This window comes from Elephas maximus, chromosome 17 (assembly GCF_024166365.1).
Source record: "Elephas maximus indicus isolate mEleMax1 chromosome 17, mEleMax1 primary haplotype, whole genome shotgun sequence".
In the NCBI taxonomy this organism is placed as follows: domain Eukaryota; kingdom Metazoa; phylum Chordata; class Mammalia; order Proboscidea; family Elephantidae; genus Elephas; species Elephas maximus.
This window is the reverse complement of record NC_064835.1, coordinates 78,855,245-78,864,360: the sequence shown is the minus strand read 5'-3', so window position 1 is coordinate 78,864,360 and position 9,116 is coordinate 78,855,245. Positions and strand designations below refer to the sequence as shown.

At 44.7% G+C, this 9,116-nt stretch overlaps 1 non-coding gene across 1 annotated transcript; it reads right to left on the bottom strand.

The window, feature by feature from the left end:
* Window positions 1-3,003: 3,003 nt before the first annotated feature.
* On the bottom strand, window positions 3,004-3,074 carry TRNAA-UGC (transfer RNA alanine (anticodon UGC)). The gene has a single exon. It is a non-coding gene; the product is annotated as a tRNA-Ala (tRNA).
* Window positions 3,075-9,116: the final 6,042 nt, after the last annotated feature.

The following is a 9,116-nucleotide window of genomic DNA, read 5'->3' as shown; positions in this document are numbered from 1 at the left end:
GTATGGGGCGCCTAGCCGTGCGGAAGTGAGTCTTTGTATCCACAGAACACACCCTTCTGCATCGCCCAAGGCTCAGATACCTGCGCGCGTGAAAGAGCGAGCCGGCGGGGCTGGGTGGGGACGGAGGGGGCGGGGAGCATCTTCCTCAGGCTCCGATCCGTGCCTTTGTTCATCCCGCTGGGCCTCGGCCGCTTCCTGCCGCCTTCCCCTCGCTCCCCCGGAGTTTCTCCAAAGCGCTAGCGGATTGGGGGTGGAGTCGGAGCCGGGTGAAATTCTCCTACCCGCGCCGCCGGGGCCTCGCCGAAGGCCGGCCCCACCACAGCCATTGAAGCCGCTAACTGCAAAGCAGCTTCAGCTCTCGGAGCGACACCCCCCCCCCCCCGCCCTTCTAGTGACCTGTGCACCAATCCCCACCGACAGTCAAAAGACCCCGAGAGGGACAGGAAAGTTCTCGGCACCGTGGCCAGGGCCAAGGCTAGAACGCCGCTGCCACTCCGAGGAGTGCCCCGGGGGCTGCTGCCCGCGGGGCGCGTGGAGAACCAGCAGCTGGCCTGGGCGGGGGGGCGGCTTTGGGACCTGGCAGCTGGCCCCGCGGGGCCGGCCTGAAGGGGAAGCCGCAGATCGGGTGCGGGTCTGCTCATGTGCGGAATGTCCATTTGTCACCGCTGTGAGGAGGCAGCTGGTCCCGGGACTCGAGACTGCGCCGCCCTTTGTTTGCTGGCAAACACACTCCTCTGAACTTCAACGTGGTTCCCCGCGCTGTCGCCCCAGGCATTGGGTGCCTCCCGCCCAACTCCTGCACCTCGCGCCCCTCCACCCCCGGCCCTATGCTGTGGTCCTATAGCCTAGAGTGGTAGCCTGAACCTACTCTTAGGGCCGGACAGGTGTGGAGGATTCCCCAGGTGGAGGAAGTTGGATTTTGGCCATACTGCCATGTAGTGCCCATTTCAGGAGGAATGTAGGACAAGCCCCCTGCCACCCCAACACAGACACACGCACTCCCACTGTGTCTCTGCAGGAGGGAACATTTTGGAGCCAGATATTTCACGGAATCTAAAAAAACCCAATGCCGTCCAACTACTATTTTAAAATCCAAATGGACGTTTATTTAACCTAGACTTTTTTGTAGAAGAAAAATTAACTAGAGATCTAATTCATTCAGCTTTTATTCAGTGCTTACTATGTGCCGGCTTAGGGACTCTGGGCTCGACGGTAGTTATGCAAAAGTGAATAAAATCCTTTCCCTGCCCTCAAGGAAAAAAAGCCTACAAAAATTTAAAACATCACAGAAATTCAACTAAAAAACAACTGGGAAAATGAATCATACTTAATCAAAGGTGTGGACTGAAAAAACGCTTGCTAAGTATATCTTCAGTTATGCTCATGGCTTCCAACTCTTAGAATTCTTCGCAGCTGCATGAAGAGACAGTGGGTTACAGGACTTCAAAAAAAAAAAAAAACTATAAATTTGAAATATGTGCATCACAAAGAAAACAAACCAACAACAAAAAACCAAAATGATTTGCTAGCGGCCTGTGGCTAGTGGAGGCTCTGGGGGAAAAGAGGGTTCCAGAAAGACCTAACCCCTTACTAACTGAATGGCCTTAAGCATATCTGCAATTTTCGGGCCTCAGATTTCTCTTCTGAATAATGGTTATACTAGTACCTACCTTAAAGGTTCCTGGTGACCAAACCAAAAACCAAACGCACTGCTGTCAGGTCTATTCCAACTCATAGCAACCCTATAGGCCAGAATAGAACTGCCCCATAGGCTTTCCAGGAGCCCTGGTGGTGCAGTGCTGAATTAGGACATAATATCAGAGCCATTATTCCTTGTCCTAAAATGTGACCCAGCTAGAGCTGGACTCATAAGGACTCACAAGAACACATCATCTGGGCCCTGAGGTATAAAGACAATAGCTAGGACAATCTTGGAAAACATCTTTTAGGGAAACTTTCACATAAACAAATCATAAAACACAGCATCAAAGACTCCCATACTTTCTACCCTTATCTTTTTCTATTAGCCTTTAGTGAACAGTAAGATTTGTTGGGCCAGTGAAGACCCTCCTGCCCGTCATTACAGAAACCTGTGCCAATGATTTTTAAGACACACAATTCAAAATGTAGCATCAGTTTCCAACCAATCTGTGAAAAGGTGAAGTTTTCAATGGTTTTGCCCGTTTGCGACGTTAATGTTCACTGATGACTCTATAACGTTCCTTGGACTTGGACAGACATGGCTATGGCAGCACGCTTGTCTATGTTTCCATCCTTGCCTATTCTGTAATCCTTGGATTCGGGCAGACATCAGCTCTGGCAGCATGCTTGTCCGCTTCCCACTCTTGCCTCTTTGAATATCTGCCGAATAAAACTTTCTTTTTTGCTTTACTAAACTCTATGATGTTTTTACCCCACAACAGTGGTTAAGAGGTCAGCTGCTAACCAAAAAGTTTGCAGTTCACATCCACCCAGCTGTTCTTTGGAAACCCTATGGGGACACTCTGTCCTATCCGGTCACTGTGAGTCAGAATCCACTCCACGGCAATGGGTTTATAGGGTTCCAAGGCTATATATCTTTACAGAAGCAGAAGCCACCTCTTTCTCCCGCGAAGAGACTGGTGAATTCCAACCACTGACCTTTTGGTTAGCAGCCAAGAGCTTTAACCGTTGCACCACTAGGGCTCCTCCTAGTGACCAGAATGTGATATTTAATAAATTGCAGTAATTAATAAATGATTATTCTTGTTAGCGCCCATCCAGGCAGCGCCTGACTCATGGTGACCCCAGACACGGCGGAACACTGTCCTGTCCTGCACCATCCCATGATGGCTTGCGGATCAGACGGTTGTGCTCTATCGGGCTTTCATGGCTGAGTTTCGGAAGCAGATCACTAAGCCTTGCTTCCTAGTCGTTTTCATCTAGAAGCTCCACTGGAACCTGTTCAGCATCACAGTGACACAGAAGCCTCCACTGACAGACAGGTGATGGCTGTGCCTGAGGTCCATTGGCCAGGAATCGAACCTGGATCTCCTGCATGCAAGGAAGGAATTCTACCACTGAACCACCAATGCCCCCTATATAAACTATAAGAAATATATAAACTATGTTTTTCTATTTCATGGTTAAAGTGTTTTAATAATGACTGCTACCATTTATTACGAGGCAGTGGTGGGTCAGTGGTAGAATTCTCCCCTTCCATGCGGGTGACGTGGTTCTGTTCTTGGCCAATGCACCTCATGGACAGCCACCACTAGTCTGCCTGAGACGTGCGTGTGCTATGAAGCTGAACAGGTTTCAGTGGAGCTTCCAGACTGAGGTGCCTAGGAAGAAAGGCCTGGAGATATACTTCTGAAAATGAGCCAGTGAAGACCCTATGGATCACAGCAGTCTGATCTGAGACTGAACATGGTGTTACAGATTGGATTGTGTCCACCAAAAATGTGTCATATATCCTAACCTCTATGCCTGTGGTGTGATGTTCTTCATGTCATTCCACAACTCGTCCGGTCTTCAGTCACCAGTGTTCAATGCATCAAATCTATTCTTGAAATGGTCTCTAAATTCAGGTGGGATATATTCAAGGTCATATTTTGGCTCTCGTGGACTTGCTCTGATTTTCTTCACTTTCAGCTTGAACTTGCATGTGAGCAATTGATGGTCTGTTCCACAGTCGGCCCCTGGCCTTGTTCTGACTGATGATATTGAGCTTTTCCATCGTCTCTTCTTCTTTCCACAGATGAAGTCTATTTGATTTCCGTGTGTTTCATCTGGCGAGGTCCATGTGTATAGTCGCCTTTATGTTGGTGAAAGAAGGTATTTGCAATGAAGAAGTCGTTGGTCTTGCAAAATTCTATCATTCGATCTCCAGTATGCTATCACCAAGGCCATGTTTTCCAACTACTGATCCTTCTTCTTTGTTTCCAACTTTCACATTAAAATCACCAGTAATTATCAATGCACCTTGATTGCATGTTCAATCAATTTCAGACTGCAGCAGCTGATAAAAATCATCTATTTCCTCATCTTTGGCCCTAGTGGTTGGTGCGTAAATTTGAATAATAGTCGTATTAACTGGTCTTCCTTGTAGGCATATGGATATTATCCTATAACTGACAGCGTTGTACTTCAGGATAGATCTCGAAATGTTCTTTTTCACGATGAATGCAACACCATTCCTCTTCAAGTTGTCATTCCCAGCAGAGTAGACTATATGATTGTCTGATTCAAAGTGGCCAATACCAGTCCATTTCAGTTCACTAGGGCTTAGGATATTGATGTTTATGTGTTCCATTTCATTTTTGACGATTTCCAATTTTCCTAGATTCATACTTCATACATTCCAGGTTCTGATTATTAATGGATGTTTGCAGCTGTTTCTTCTCATTTTGAGTGGTGCCACATCAGCAAATGAAGGTCCCAAAAGCTTTACTCCATCCACGTCATTAAGGTCGACTCTACTTTGAGGAGGCAGCTTTTCCCCTGTCATCTTTTGAGTGCTTTCCAACCTGGGGGGCTCATCTCCCAGGACTATATCAGACAGTGTTCTGCTGCTATTCATAAGGTTTTCACTGGCTAATTTTTTTTCAGAAGTAGACTGCCAGGTCCCACCTGAATTTAGAGACCATCTGAAGAATAGATTTGACACATTGAACACTGGTGACTGAAGACTGGATGGGTTGTGGAATGACATCAAGGACATCATACATGAAGAAAGCAAGAGGTCATTGAAAAGACAGGAAAGAAAGAAAAGACCAAGATGGATGTCGGAGGAGACTCTGAAAGTTGCTGTCGAAGGTCGAGCAGCTAAAGCAAAAGGAAGAATTGATGAAGTAAAAAGAACTGAACAGAAGATTTCAAAGGGCGGCTCAAGAAGACAAAGTAAAGTATTATGATGACATGTGCAAAGAGCTGGAAATGGAAAACCAAAAGGGAAGAACACGCTCTGTGTTTCTCAGGCTGAAAGAATTGAAGAAAAAATTCAAGCCTCGAGTTGCAACAGTGAAGGATTCTGTGGGGAAAATATTAAATGACGCAGGAAGCATCAAAAGAAGATGGAAGGAATACACAGAGTCATTATACCAAAAGGAATTTGTCAATGTTCAGCCATTTCAAAAAGTAGCATATGATCAGGAACAGATGGTACTGAAGGAAGAAGTCCAAGCTGCTCTGAAGGCATTGGCAAAAAAAACAAGGCTCCAGCAATTGATGGAATATCAACTGAGATGTTTCAACAAACAGATGCAGCGCTGGAGGTGCTCTCTCATCTATGCCAAGAAATATGGAAGACAGCTTCCTGGCCAACTGACTGGAAGAGATCCATATTTATGCCTATTCCCAAGAAAGGTGACCCAATCGAATGTGGAAATTATAGAACAATATCATTAATATCACATGCAAGCAAAATTTTGCCGAAGATCATTCAAAAACGGCTGCAGCAGTATATCGACAGGGAAGTGCCAGAAATTCAGGCTGGTTTCAGAAGAGGATGTGGAACCGGGGATATCATTGCTGATGTCAGATGGATCCTGGCTGAAAGCAGAGAATATCAGAAGGATGTTTACCTGTGTTTTATTGACTATGCAAAGGCATTCGACTGTGTGGATCATAACAAATTATGGATAACGTTGCGAAGAATAGGAATTCCAGAACACTTAATTGTGCTCATGAGGAACCTTTACATAGATCAAGAGGCAGTTGTTCGGACAGAACAAGGGGATACTGATTGGTTTAAAGTCAGGAAAGGTGTATGTCAGGGTTGTATTCTTTCACCATACCTATTCAATCTGTATGTTGAGCAAATAATCTGAGAAGCTGGACTATATGAAGAAGAACGGGGCATCAGGACTGGAGGAAGACTCATTAACAACCTGTGTTATGCAGATGACACGACCTCGCTTGGTGAAAGTGAAGAGGACCTGAAGCACTTATTAATGAAGATCAAAGACCACAGCCTTCAGTATGGATTGCACCTCAACATAAAGAAAACAAAAATCCTCACAACTGGACCAATGAGAAACAGCATGATAAACGGAGAAAAGATTGAAGTTGTCAAGGATTTCATTTTACTTGGATCCACAATCAACAGCCATGGAAGCAGCAGTCAAGAAATCAAAAGACGCATTGCATTGGGTAAATCTGCTGCAAATAACCTCTTTAAAGTGTTGAAGAGCAAAGATGTCACCTTGAGGACTAAAGTGCGCCTGACCCAAGCCATGGTATTTTCAATTGCATCATATGCATGTGAAAGCTGGACAATGAATAAGGAAGACTGAAGAAGAATTGATGCCTTTGAATTGTGGTGTTGGAGAAGAATATTGAATATACCATGGACTGCCAGAAGTAAATCTGTCTTGGAAGAAGTACAACAAGAATGCTCCTTAGAAGGAAGGATGGCGAAACTGCGTCTTACATACTTTGGACATGTTGTCAGGAGGGATCAGTCCCTGGAGAAGGACATCGTGCTTGGCAGAGTACAGGGTCAGCAGAAAAGAGGAAGACCCTCAACGAGGTGGATTGATGCAGTGGCTGCAACAATGGGCTCAAGCATCACAAGGATTGTGAGGATGGCGCAGGACCGGGCAGTCTTTCGTTCTGTTGTGCATGGGGTTCCTATGAGTCAGAACCAACTCGGGGGCACCTAACAACAACAACATGCCTGTGGTTATAATGCCATTTGGGAATTAATTGTCTTTGTTATGTTAATGAGGCAGGATTAGTGTAAGGGTGTGTCTGAAATCTCAAAAGAGATAGGGGATTGTTAAACAAGCAAGAGAAAGAAGCAGAGATGGAGGAAGAGAGATGCGGAGTCACATGAGGATTGCCCAGGAACAGAAGCTCAGTGGAGACAAGGGTCTTTCCTCAGGGCCTACAGAGAGAGAGAAAGCCTGCCCCTAGAGCCGGCATTCTGATTTCAGACTTCTAGTCTCCTAAACTGTGAGAAAATAAATTTGTTTGTTAAAGCCACCCACCCACTTGTGGTATTTCTGTTGTAGTGTAACTGAACGGCTCTTGTACTGTCCTATTAGCCAATCAAAATAAGACCCATGCCACACCACCAGTTGCGAGGGAAACAGAAATGGAAATTTATTGTCTGTGCAGACAAGGAGCAATGTGGTATCTAGTGACCATAAGGCCATGTGCTCGCCATCTAAGGGGGCTGAGGAGCTTTTTGTTTCTAATGGCGTCAGGGGTTGGATTTGGTACCTGGCACTCTCCGCCCTTAGCCCTTCCATGCCCATACTTGGACGTCCAGATATTAAATCATCTTCTGTCGGATGTGCAGGTAGTGGGACCCCTCACTTCTGAAATAGAATCGGATGAAATCATGAGCTGGGAAATATCGTTCTTTCCGGTAACAATCGGGTCTGGGGTGGGTTGAAGGATGTGATCTCTTTCATCTGCGCATGCTTCAAGGTGTAGCTTGGCCTAGTTCAGCGGATGGAGCCACTACCTGCTGCGACCTCCTGAAAAGTGTTGCTCAAAACAAGCTTGTGGTTAGCAAGACAAAGAAGGGGGAGGGGGAAAAGGGGTGTTGATTGGGGTTTTCAGTAAGAGCACTAGATGACTAAGACACATGGCAACGGCACAGGACAATTTCCATCCGCTGTGCGTGGGGCCACTACAAGTTGGGAGCCAACTAGAGGACAGTTAAAAACAACGACAACAAGATGGTGCATATTTTATACACTTCCTGTTCATTCGCATACATGCAACAAAAGTTGATGCCTTGACTTCCTTAAAGAAATTTTAATGAGAAGTGAAATAAATTTTAATGAGTTAAAGTGGCAAAGTAACAACTTTACGCGTGTAGAAAAACTACCACCTTAAGGCAAAAATGCAAACCGTTGTTGGAAAATGTTAAGTGGATTGAGTTCTTGATACACTGTTGGGAGTGGTAAATGGAACAGGACTAAAACTAATTTCATCTATCGGTTCTGAAAGAAATCATAAAGCAAGCTCAAATACGTAAAGCTACAAACGGATGACTGTTCTGTCAAAGCACAATGATAAATAAAATTTCTGACACCCTTTAGTTTCACTGTTGGACAGGCGTCCCAAATAGGTGCAGATAGTTCAAGTTTTCGTATTGGTCCACAGATTCATGAGGCATTCCGAAGGTCCTCTGCCTTTCCAACACCCATTTACTTAAAAAACAAAACAAAACAAACAGAATCAACATATTCCTACAAGTAGAACACATTCAGAAATCCATTCGCTTGCAATAAATTGAATTTCTTGTTTTTAAACTCAGGGGTCCTCTCCTGTCCTTGATCATACCCACTGTTAACCAACAAGCTACGTTTTCACGGGGAAATTTCCTTCCATTTTCAGCAGCTTGAAGCAGCCACATCAGGAAGTTTAGTAAAAGTCTCCCAGCTGAGAAGCCTTTGCAAGTGGGGCAAGGGCTAAAAAGTAAATATTTTCTGACTGTAGTATTGTTGAATCTGGGGTATTTGTCTTCGTTCACTGAAACTATTATTCATAGACACATATTTTTTTCTCACAATCATTATCCCATTCAACTTTCACAATCAACCCATAGATTATCTTCCAGATGGGAAAACTGCAGCTGATATTTTTAGAACCATATTCTTTAAAGAAAATGATTTAACTGAGATTTTCAGTCTGTAGCATTGTGGAAACATGAGTTACAGCCTCCTTGGCTGGGGAAATTAGTACCTCAGGGAGGAAAATCACCTGTAGGTGGGTTCTTCATACTTAATCAGCAAAACACATTTGCATTTGGTAAGCCACAGTAAAAAGTGAATTTCTAGCACCTACTTGTTTGGAATCCATTACACAATGCTAAGATTGGGTAGAAACATTTGTTTCCCAGCCAACCCATAGATTTTGTTTTGTAATTAATCACTTAGCCTTTAGAAATAACAATAAGAAAAGGAACCACCATTAAGAAGAAACACTCTCAAGTGTCTGAATATGTGTAAAAAAACCCCAAAACCAAAGCTATTGTTGAGGAGCCAATTCTGACTCACAGTAACCCCACGTGTTACACAGTAGAACTGCCCCATAGCGTTTTCTTGGTTGTAATCTTTCTGGAAGCCCTGTGTAGGAACAAGAATCCCAGGCCTGCAGGAGCTTCCCCTTACCTTTCC